At 37.7% G+C, this 12,733-nt stretch overlaps 1 long non-coding RNA gene across 1 annotated transcript; it reads left to right on the top strand.

Annotated features, from left to right (window-relative positions):
* Nucleotides 1-11,478: 11,478 nt before the first annotated feature.
* LOC108959951 lies at nt 11,479-11,933 on the top strand. The gene is made up of 3 exons (XR_005549501.1): nt 11,479-11,573; nt 11,680-11,750; nt 11,822-11,933. It is a non-coding gene; the product is annotated as an uncharacterized LOC108959951 (long non-coding RNA).
* Nucleotides 11,934-12,733: the final 800 nt, after the last annotated feature.

Below are 12,733 nucleotides of genomic sequence, written 5' to 3'. Positions count from 1 at the left end.
CAGCTGGAATAATAGGTCGCCGCGTCTTGCCTAGACAAGGGTAGGCCTCGCTAGGTCGATGGTTGGCCTCCTCAACGCGGGACCCACGCTTGCCTAGGCAAGGCAGCCCTGGCTTAGGTGAGGGTCAACTAGGGGTGAGCATGGTCCGGGTTGGGCCAATCCACCCCCTAACTCTAGGACCAACCCGCACAGTGTTGGTCCTCAATTTTTGGGATCGAGGACTGACTTTATTGAGCTTGGGACTAAAGACCAGACCGACCCAATGAGTTCGGTCCGATTCCAGGGTGAACTCGGGACCAACTGATAATTTTTTATTTCATTTTTGTACTCCTTAAAAAGCCATTAAGGACCAAACTAACCTAATGGGTTTGGTCCAGCCAAGGTCAACCCAGACTAACAAATAATTTTTTATTTTATTTTTTGTACTCTTTCAAAGGGCAACAGAGAACCGAACCAACCCAATGGGTTCAATGATGAGCAAGGTTAGCTAAGAAAGGCAAGCGGTGAGGGTTAAGTGGGCTGAGCGTTGAACAAAATGAGCATCGAATGTCGAGCGGCACTAGTGACCTAAAGCGAGCAAGGCGAGTGTCAAGTGGCGAGCGAAGAAGTTTTTTTTCGATTTTAGCAAATTGAAGACTAAGTGGACAAATAAAACACAATAGAACGAATACTATATGAGGATGCCATAAGGTGCCTTTTTGGACACCATGAGGACTCCTTACAAAAATATTTTTCTCCTTTGGAAATTATGACTATTGACGCCGTAAAAGACATTAAAAACCTAAGTTATTAAAGAATAATATAAAATTACTTAAACTCCTCACTAAAGAGTTGTTTAATGTTGTTGTCGCCGTTTATTTTAAGGTTTTCTCTATATAAAAAATTATAAATAATAAATTTTATATATATATATATAGTCGGGATTGGTCCGGGTTGGACCAACCCGGAACTCTCAGGACCGAGGACTGACCCGCACAGTACTGGTCTAGGAATTCTAGAACCAAGGACCGACCCAATCTCCCTGGAAACCAGACCAGGACCAGTAGGGTTGGGCCGGTCCAGGGTCGGTCTAGGGTCAACCCTGGACTGATGCTCACCCCTAGGGTCAACCTCTTTGGATCTACCGAGGGGCCTCGCCTAGCCGTGCCTGGGCAAGGCATGGACCGGTGAGGCCGATCCTTGCCGGCCATGGCTATGGCCAATGGCTGACGATGGCCACTCACGAAAATGAAAAGAGAAAGAAAGTGGAAAGGAAAAGAAAAAGAAAAAAATTTCAAAATTTCAAAAAATTATTTAAAATGTCAACTTCAATGCTAACCTTGTCATGTAGGATGCCCGAGTTCCACGATAGCAATTTTTGACCTAAGTTGACCTAATGGATTGAATTGATACTAATATAAAAATGTTTAGGACTAAATCGATTTAATTGAAATGTTTTGGATTAAATTAATATCAATGCAATAGGTTCATGACTTTTCTTGGCGAGATCGCGTTACTTGTTGTCGCGACCTAACCTCGGGTGATGAATCACACAGGGTTTGGCTAATGGATTACTAAACCTAAATTTAGCTCGAGCTCTCCCAAGCCCATACCAATTCACGAGTTAGATTCGAGTTCTTAACATGCAAATGATTTTTTAACTAAGAGTCGCCACTAATATATTTTCGGTGGGTCGATTAGAAACCCAAGTAAAATAAAGGGAGATTTACTTTACTTCTACAAACCAGAAATTTGTGAGTTCGAGACTTGATTACGCTAGCTTTCACTAACGCCCTTTCATATCATTCTCTTTTTATTTCAAAAAAAAAAAATTTGGAGGCAGCTTGAATTGATTTTAGTTTATTTCCCTAACATGTGAGGTGATCATGCGGGTGTGCAAACCACCAATTTAACACCCAAATAATGCAATAAATAAATTATAGGACTCATCTCATAATAACGAAAGCGTCTGCAATGTTAGATTTGAATTCACATCAACAGTCCTAGATATGATTTTTAATTAACACACAATCATTTAATTTTTATTTTCACTTGTTTAATGAGAATCATGCTTTATGCAATGCATGCTACTAATTTAACATAAAGCGACATGACATAGCAATTATGACCTAAACTATATGACATGAGTATAGTATTTTTTGTGTTTTCTTAAATAAGCTTTAAATCTATCCTAGAGAAAGAAATTAATTTATTCTAAGACAATGTTTTTTTTTTGGTATTTTATGTGAAATTCGAAATTTTTTTTAAAAAATGTCTATCTAGATTAAGATATCATCCAACTTATATTAGGAATTAGATTAGGCCAAATCCTAATTTAAACTAGAATGTTATCTTAACTAGGCAATCCCTAACCTAAAATGCAATCTATCTAGAAAAAAATTATCTAAACTTATTATTAATTAGGAAGATAATATATAATTGAATTAAAGATGCAACATTATCCTAATATGCAATGACTAGATAACGTGCAAAGAATGCTCTAGTTCTAGGCTTTTTTTTTTTTTTTTTTTTTTGTAAAATTCGAAATTAAAATTGTCCAATAATTAAATGTGCAATTTAAATTAATGAAAAGAAAATCTAACATCCTAAATTGATTTTTTTGGTATTTTTATTTAAAAGATTCGGAATAAATAAAATGTCTAATCTAACTATGCAAACTATCCTAAAACAGGCAGTGTTCTAGCAAGAATCCGATCCAATTTAAATATATTTTTTGGGTTTTCTTTTATGGAAGCAAAATCAATCCAAGCAAAGGCATAAACAAAACAATAAGGCAGCAAATGAGGCCAAATATGATCGATACCCATCTAAAAATTGACGAATCGTATCTCACGCATGAGATCGATTAGCCAATTTTTAACGAAATTGTGAATCATATCTCGGGTGGGCGATTGGATTGGCGATTTTTCCGTGTGATTGTGAGTCATATTTCAATCATGAAATTGGACTATCAATCGTATGCATGTTGTGAAATTAGGAAGATTTCCTAATTTAGAAGGCTACTTGAGATTATAGACATGATAGCATATCATAAATTTCAATTATGTGGATCAACGAATATTTCAAATAAGGAAATGGAATTTTCGGAAATCAAAATAGACAAATTTTTTACCTAATTTAAATATTGGCTTCCGAATTCCGATCCTCAAACTGCTACTTGCGACACAACGTGGTGGTGCTTGGCGTGGCTCGCGGTGGTGCTTATGATGAACGAACCTACAAAGCAGAAATTTCACAAGATGGCTTGATTCGAGGATGAGCTTGACTATATAGCAGCTCGTCTAGGTTGAGGACAACGAGCTCGGCACAGCAAGGCTTGCGGCTCATTGACAAGTTGTCATGGATGATGAGAGCGCTGCGGCGGCGGTGGCGGGATCTCGGCCAAAGCTTGGCCAAGAGAACTCACGTTCTGTCCTCTCTCTTTTCTCACGTATATCTCAATATGTGGCTGCGTATTGAATTGTGGGGTCTCCCTCAATGTTCTTGACCAAGCGTCATTTTATAGGTGAATAGTATGATCTCATTAGGGAAAGAAAATTTCCACACGAAATCTCTAATGACAATGCAATCTCTCTCATTTTGAGACAAAAAAATATATCGTTCAGTATATCCTCCAAGTACAATATTCTTTTTGATTATTTTGACATTTCCTCCGAAATTTTCCAATCTGCTGCGAAATATATCACTCAATATATATATGTCTTCATTGAATATTGAAAGAATATTATGAATCTTTTCCGAAAATATCAAATCACCATTCCTCATAAGTCAATTGTCAGTCATCAAAGAATAATGAACTTCGGCCAGTTCCCTCTCACCGCGGGCTTAATCCAACTCGTTTAATTAAAGTTTATAACCATTAAGTCAAACACATCTATCACTAATCCAATGCAAATGCAATAAAAAAAATGCTCCTAAAACTATATGTTATGCAATTTAATTCTAATATTTTTGTTTAGGGGTTAAAAATTAATCCCTAATTTTTAATGTGATAAATGACTGAACGGGTTGTCAAAATTTAGGTGTCAACACTTGTTTTTCAAAGAATCAAATGTATTGTCTGATTTGATCAAAGTAGTCTCGCCTTACTTTTTCTACACTGCATGACCAACGAAAAACCATCTTCTAGAACCGAAGAGCGTGACAATATATTTCTTCATTCTAAATGCCAACTACAAAACAAAATTAATTTTAGTTCAATAAATTGAGGCAGATCAATGGATTGGACAATCCCAGATTCCCACACTTAACACACATATCAAGACCATCAGTTTTGGTTTAAAAAAATAGTTTTAAAGAGCTTTAATGTTGCAAATTAGCAATTAGTGAAAACTTTATATATATATAGTAAATTTTTCCCGTTAAATATATTGTTGGAAGTTCTGTATTCATTTCTTTAAGTATTATGATAATGTAGCTGACTACATATTGAATATCCCCCTATTATCTAACAACAACAATCATGAATTTTCTATTATTGCCCAGTCCATGTATTTTACGTTGATTGTATTTGAGCTAAGAATTTCTCCTTCATTTTGTTCAAGAAGATTCATATAGAGTAGAAGTCTTACTAAAAAACATATTTCCATTCTACACAAATAAATAAATAAATAAACAAACAAAGCTTGTGCGACGAATTGAGTACCCTACTAGTTTTAAGTAATATAGAAACAGATATTTTTTTCCAGAAAAGAAACAGATATTTTTTCCAGAAAACTCTACTACCCTATTTCCCGTACTAGTAGATTTCTAAAAGAGCTAGTTAGATTGAAAAAGTTACCGATTAATTGATTTCTTGGTAATTTATTAGTAACTTAATGACATTTTTATGAAATTATCAATTCTTTTTACAATTTGCAATTTATTAGCTTTTCCTATTTTTTACTAAATTTATTTTTTGTTTTTTGTTTTTTTTTTCCCAATGCCTCAACTTTACCAACTCTTGTATGAATTTATCTATCTTTATTTGAGTGATCAGCCAACTCTAATAAATGAAAAGTCACTCCATTTTAAAGTTGGTATTGTCTAAAAGAATTTTGTAAATTAGAGGCTTTGTTAACAAATGCATATATAAGTTTGCAAACAATAAAAATGTTAAAAAATAGTTGGCGCTTGAAACTCCAAGCTCACCTGGCCACCGCAAAGACTTTGGTACTCAACCTCAAATTCCGGCTAAAGTTGTTGTCTTCGGCACTTTGATGACGATTTCCCATGATCGACTTGAGAGCGTCCGCCAAAGCGAATTGGAAGTCAAGTCTGTGAAGACTAGCCACATGGCCAAGGCTATTAAGGGTGAGCATGGTTCCTAGGTAAAATCTAGAATCGAAGAACTGGATTGATAGGGACTTTTCAGATTCCATAGTATGTAGGGTAGGTTGAAGGTCCCAAAAATTAAGGAACCTATATCGACAGGTGGGTTCCAGGTTCTAGGTAGTGGAACTTAGAACCTATTTTTGTGTTTTTCTTGGTTTATGTCTTTGCCCGATCCTATGATATTCATGATATCAGATGATGAGCATATAATTTGAAACCACTAGTCTAAACTTCTATTTTATAATTGAGATTTTACTTTGTGAATGTTTTATATTATTCAGGCAACTAAATATAAGTTAATGTCAGTGAATTGTAATAGCAAATGGTGGTCATATTGCAATCATTCAATTAATAATACTGGTGGAACCTAGATAGAACATGGAACCTATGACAAGGAAGTTCTAAGTTCTAAGGTGTGCAAGGTAGATTCCAGTTCCAATAAATAAAGAACCTATTATAACAAGTAGATTTCAGGTCCTAGGTGGAACTTGTATGGAACCTGAAATCGCTCACCCCTAATGGCCGTGAGCTTGAGGAGCCGGACAACAGTATGGAAGCAACTGCGGAGGTGGCGAAGAAGCCATGGTAGTGGCCAACATTGAAAGCGGGTGGTTGTGACCAACGTTGGAAGCGGGTGGTTGTGTGTGCCATCACATGTCTAGTTATCAAAATGTCCGATTTACATAAACAAGTTGTTCTCATAAATTCAAAAAAATAATGAACTATAGGAACGGCTCTCCAAATCAAGAAAAGTATCAAAAAAGTCATAAACCTATTACATTAGTATTAATTCATCCTAAACGTTGCAATTATACAAATTAAGTCATAAACCTTGTTACATTGGTACCAATTTAGTCCATTCGACCAATTTAAGTTGAAAATTGCTGACGCTATGCCACTTATCCTATGTGGCACAGTTCACACTAACATGGACATTTTTCATATTTTTTTTGAATTTTTTGAATTTTTTTTCTTATTTTTTTTTCCTTTTCCTTTTGTTTACCTTTTATTTTGGCCGGTGGTCGACGACCACCGGCCATAGCTAGGGTGTGCAACCGGTCCAGTCAACCCGGTTCTCGGATCGCCCACCCGAAAAAATAGGGTCGGGAACCGGTTCCCGTTGAAACCGGTCCGGAACCGGTTTCAAATATCGACCCTATTTGAACCGGTCTGGGAACCGGTTTCGAGGGATTACCCACCCGGGAACCGGATCGATCGGACCGGTTGGAGAACTGGTTTGAAGCCCCAAAACGCACGAGCAAAACCTAATCTGTCTGTGTCTTTCTCCTTTCCTTTCTATCTCTCGCCGAAATCCCGAAATCGCGGCACCCAAGCACCGACGCCGCCCGCCGCTCCGTCGCCGTCACCCCTCGTGCTCGCACCACCGCCGCCATTCCGCCGGTCATCTGAAGCTCCGCTGAGCCGCTGACCCCGCCGAGCTCCACTGGTTTTGCCCGCGAAGCCGCTGACCCTCGCCGAGCTCGCACCTGAGCACCGACGCCACCTCCGTTCGATCGCCTCATTCCACCTGCTGCTGTTGCCTCGCCGACGCCCCTGACCCGCAAATCTCGCGTCCGCAAATCTCCCCTGCTGCCGATCTACCGCCGCCCGAACGACGCCCCCCTGCTCTACTCGTTGACACCAGCTGAAGCCGCGTCGATCCTTGCCGCCCTCACCAGCCGCGATACTAGCAGCCTGTCGAAGCCATTGCTGAGCTGATCTGCGTCGACCCGACGTCGCCGCATCCCACCAAGCCCCCTGCTGCAGCGCCTCGCCTGCGCTGCCCTCCCCTGCAAAGCCATTCTGATTGTGCTTCTTTTTGAAGTCCAAACTGATAAGTGGGAGTGCTTCTATTCCGTTTTCTGGGATCCAAGCCATTCTAATTGTGCTGTCCATCAGGTAACATTAGTCATTTTTTATTCTTTTTTCACATTAGTATTATTTCTGTCCTTAAATCTGCATCCAACCGTTGCTGTCTTCCTTGATCTTGTTTGCATTCACAACACACTTTTAAGCATTTCATCAGCATCAATAGAATTACGGTAGGAAGAGCGTCCTGCTTATCAACCTTCTTCATGACAGAATTGGCAGAGTTAATATCACTAGAGTTAAGCTCAGTGAAAGCATTATCTAAAAGATTTGCATCATCATTCACCCATTGCCATACTCGTTCATTAAGAATCACCACCAACAGTATTATCTTGCTTTTTTGGTAAAGCTATTGCTCTTCCTAGAATCTTAGGATGAAGAAGAACCCTGTATCTTTCACAACAGCACTGCTAAGGATGGTTCAACATATAGAGATTTGTATGTCATTTTAGGGACCCAAATGTCCTTCCTCTTATTATTCTTTTGGCTTTGAAAATTAGGATTGAGACCATAGAAATTTTCTGTAGATATTCCAGAGAGATTTCCAAAGCGTTTCCATCTTGCAAGAAATGAACTGATATGCTAAATCAGATTTGGGATCAACTTTGACCCTAGCAATTTCTTTGTGATAACCCTTCTCAGTTTCCATATCTATAAACAAGGGACACCTCTAGCACTTGATCTGTTGCCATAACAATTTTTGCTATCTGAACGCATCATCAATATCATGTTTTAGCACCTTTTTGTTGGTTCTATTTTCTAATAACGCACAGTTGTTGGAAAGCATTTTCTTAGTCTTTCTTACTGTTGGACAGGCTTCTAGCCACTGTATAGATTGAACTGCTACAGTCAAGGTTCTACGGCACAAAAATATTTCAGGTACTCTCTGGCAGTTAAATTTTGCTCAACTCTAGGATCGACCATAAACATCAACATCATCGTCTGTGTGGGTCCCACAGTCTTTCTTGAGGAATTGTGGTGTTGTGCTAAATGGTCTACTTCAGCATCACCGAAAATTTGCTTGCCCGTCGAAGAGTGTAAAAGAAGCATCGTTGTTGAATGGCCAGATCTCTGTTCAGTTCTGAGTTTTGCAATCTAAGGGTTGAAAGGCCGTGCATTGTGCAATATGATTATCTCTTTCAAAGCACCGTATTTTAGATTGTAGTAGATTATGTGAAATTGCAGTAGCCTATGACCACCGGTTTCTGAATAAATTCTTGTTACCCTGACTAATGTGAGTAAATCCTCAGTGATTACTTTCGTTACATGGATGCCTTTAAGAAACTCATGGTTCATTTCAATCCAGACTCAGTGGAAAAACTCTTAGAATCAGATAAGAAGAATTTTGTTCAGCTTTTTTGTTTCAGATGCTACATGTTCCTCTTCATCAGATCACTTTAGCACTTGGACCAAGATCTTGAGGGTGGGGCTAGTAATTATTGTTCGCGTGTCATAACCTGAATCTATTATTATGTCAAGTACTATAATATTGTTAACTACATCATATAAGTATGTTCAATTCGTGTAAAAAATTGTCATTCCTATTTGAGGGTTGGAGCATGGACCATGTTGCTTATAATTGGATATCTTGATGCGTAGACTTTGGACTTTGGTACCCTGAATTAGCTTTTCTTGGTTATTTTTAGTTTATATTAGCTCACTTTAGATTTGCTGATGACGTTAATCTTACTGAAAATCTCACATGATTTAATAGTATATGTGAATGGACTAACATAATCTAGGGTACCCAATAATTTTCTCATAAAGTTAGGACCTCAAAGGCTGGAGGCACAATCTTTTGCAGTGAGACCCAGGACCTTGGAGCGAGGACTTGAACCCCAAGGTTCAGCCCTTGGAGTCTGCTGTCCCTTGGGTCTTGAGTTTGGCCCCTTGGATCCTGGATCCAAACGATGTGAACGTTCTATGTGGCAGGGGAAATGATTGCAATAAATGAACTTAGATTTGCAAAATGCGAAAATTTTCTCTCTTGAAATTCCAACATAGATTTTTCTATCAATTTCGGAATTATTCGCTCGTGATTTATTTTACCAGCCACTATAGCACAAAAGGGCTTTAATTCTCAGTTAAATCGGATAGGATATATCAATAGAATGCCTAATCCAGAGATAGAAAAGCAGCAACAACATGCATTATTTGACACCAAAGATGCATTGTAAGCATGTCTTTCTTGAGCATTCCTCATACTTCAACTTTGTGGAATCCTAATGTTATATATATATATATATATATATTCAGTTTTCAGTCAATGGATCAAGACAAAAACATATCAATGAAAGTAGAGGGACATGATGAAATGAGTCCACTCATGGAATTGCCATTCCATGGAGCTGATGAAGTGGAATCTGCAACCATGGGCGCGACAAACAAGGTGAGGGTACCTAATTCTCATACTGCTTCGGGTAAAAGCGAGCTAATCAATCAAATTGTTGGGATCATTTTTCGAGAATTATAGATGAGAAAACACAGAAAACAGTTAAGGTGAAGTGCATTCATTGCGGGATGGATTATGTGTATAATGTTGATCATGGAACCTCTACTATGTGGAAGCACTTGAGAAAGTGCAAAAGTATTCTCACACAGATAAAAAACAAATGTTGTTTGCATCACGTGACAAAAGTGTAGTTGGCGAGGTTGGGGAAAACACTACTAGTGATAGTGTCTTAACGACATGAAAGTTTGATCAATAACGTTGTAGGCATATGCTTGCTCGAATGATTATTATTGATGAGCAGCCATTTTCCATGGTTGAACGTGTTGGTTTTCGGGATTTTGTTACTAAATTGCAACCTCTTTTCCATCATCTTTCACGATTTACAATGGCAAGAGATTGTATGAAGTTATATTTGAGTGAAAGGACTTGTTTGAAAGCTTACTTTGGTAAGCTTAAATCTAGGATTGCACTCACAACGGATATGTGGAGTTCCATTCAAAACTTGAACTATTTGTGTCTTACTGCACATTATATTGATGAAAATTGGCAGTTACAAAAAGAATAATCAATTTTGTGATGATGCATAGTCACAAGGGTAAGGAGATTGGTAAAATGGTGGGGAAATGCATTTATGATTGAGGAATAGAAAGGAAGGTGTCCACAATAACAGTGGATAATACAAGTTCAAATGATGTGGCTGTTAGTTATTTGAAAGAAAAATTTTCAGAAGAAGGATTTTTGATTTTGAATGGTGATGCTTTACATATGAGATGCACTGCTCATATACTTAACTTGATAATAAGAGACGGATTGAATGAGGTGCGTGATTCTATTGCACGCATCCGAAACATGGTTAGGTATGTAAGGAGTTCTCCGGCTAGAGCTAAGACATTCAAAAGTTGCACTAAGAGTGAGAGGATTGCATACAATAGTTCGATCTGTCTTGATGTTGCTACTAGATGGAACTCCACTTATATGATGCTAGACACCGCCATAAAGTTCAAGAAAGCTTTTAAAAGAATGGAAGAAGAAGATTTATATTTCTTAAGGGAAATTGACAATGATCCTCCTGAAGATGAAGATTGGGAAAATGCCATCATTATTTCTAAATTTCTGAGACGGTTTTATGATGCAACCAAAAGGATGTCGGGTAGTTCATATGTTACTTCAAATCATTATTTTGAGGAGATAGCTAAGTTGTACAAGTATTTGAATAATGCGGCGAATTCTTTAGACCCAAAGTTTCAAGTTATGGGTTTAAAAATGAAAGAGAAGTTTGACAAGTATTATGTGAGTTTGGATAAAGTTAATATGATGGCATTGATTGCGGTTGCATTGGATCCTACAAAGAAGTTGAACTATGTAAAGTTATGTTTTGAACAAATCTATGGTGATGAAGCAAAAATTGATGAGATGCATGATAAGGTGAAGGTCGCATTGGAGAATTTGTATAAATCTTATGAGCGATCTTTTGTTAGCTCCTCTAGTAAAGGAAAATTTGGTGATTCAAGTGTGAGTAACAGTAGTAGTGCTTCTAATGTTGATATTGATGACAATGATTGTGAATTCGATGCTTGGCACAAAAACTTTCTCCATGCGAAGAAAAAAGTATTGGATGAAAACAAATCTAAGCTTGATCGGTATCTTGAAGCTGAAAGTGAAGATATCCTTAATATTGATCTTTTGATGTGGTGGAAGACTACTGGGTCAAAGTATGAAATCGTATCTTTGATGGCTCGAGATGTTTTGTCTATTCCCGTGACTACCGTTGCTTCAAAGTCGACTTTTAGTACATCGGGACGTGTACTTGATGGCTTTCGAAGTTCTTTAACTCCTAGAGTGGTAGAAGGTTTAATTTGTACTCAAGATTGGTTGAGAGCTGTTCGCGTGCCAATTAATGTTGAAGAGTGTATCGAGAATGCGGAACAATTTGAGGCGGGTAAGTTATATATATATTTCTTTGTATTTTTGTAATTCATTCGCATAACTATCTATTAAGTGCATGCCTTATTTAATCTCTCTTTTTTTTTTTTTTCTTTTTATAGATTTGGATTGTCTTACCAAGGAGATTATCATTGGAAAATAAACTTCATTTTGTCGAAACTCCAATTTTGTGGTAAGTAAATAGACTTTATTAAATCCTAGAGTATGGATTCTTGTTGATTTTTCTTTATATATGAATTTTAGGTTTTTGTCAGAGATTTTGTACCACGTGGAACGCAAGGCCGAAGAAGGAGAAGAAGATCGAGCACATGAAGGACAAGGTTGATATGTGATTAGCCAAAAATTGTATTACAACTAGTTAATTGGCTAAATTGCTAGCTTGTATATTATTGGAATATGAGAAACTCGATGTATTTTGTGGGATATGGGGATGCGAGATCATCTCACCGAGATGGTCAAATTATATACTTGGTTGTTTTCTTCAAGGGGAGTCCAAATTTTATACATGTTCCCAATGAGTTTGGTCGAAGGATGTGCTTGGTCCGGCCTTTTTGTTTCCGCAAATAACTCATCTAGACTTGCTTTTCTAAGGTTAATTTTTATGCAAAACAGGTTCCAATATAAACAGGATCAACCCTGTTCCCGGACCGGAAAAACAGGGTGGGCCGGGAACAGGGTCCAATGAAAACAGAGTAGGGAATAGGGTCCAAAAATGAGAATCGGTTATAACGGGGTAGGGAACAGGGGTCCAGTCTAGACCCTACCCACCCTGGACCCACTCACCCCTAGCCATAGCCATGGCCAATGAGGGTCAACCTCGCCAAACCCCACCTTGGAGAGGGTGAGCACGGCCAAGTAAGGGCATCTAGCTAATTTGACCAATTCGATCATAAATCTTTCAATTTTACTATTTTAGTTATAAACATTTTCATATTGATACCAATTCAGTCAATTTGGCCAACTTAGGCTGAAATTACTGAAGTTGACATCGGTCGACCGATCAATGTTAACGTGAACATTTTTTAATAATATTCTAATAGTTTTTTTTAATTTATTGAATTTTTTTCAATGAATTTTAATTATTTTTCTTCTTTTTTTTTCCTTCACTTTTCTATTACTTTTCTTTTCACCAATGGCCATCACTTGCCACTTGCC

The sequence above is a fragment of the Eucalyptus grandis genome, chromosome 3 (assembly GCF_016545825.1).
Source record: "Eucalyptus grandis isolate ANBG69807.140 chromosome 3, ASM1654582v1, whole genome shotgun sequence".
NCBI classification, from domain to species: domain Eukaryota; kingdom Viridiplantae; phylum Streptophyta; class Magnoliopsida; order Myrtales; family Myrtaceae; genus Eucalyptus; species Eucalyptus grandis.
The sequence above is the reverse complement of the archived record's forward strand: the minus strand, read 5'-3'. Positions and strand labels throughout refer to the sequence as shown.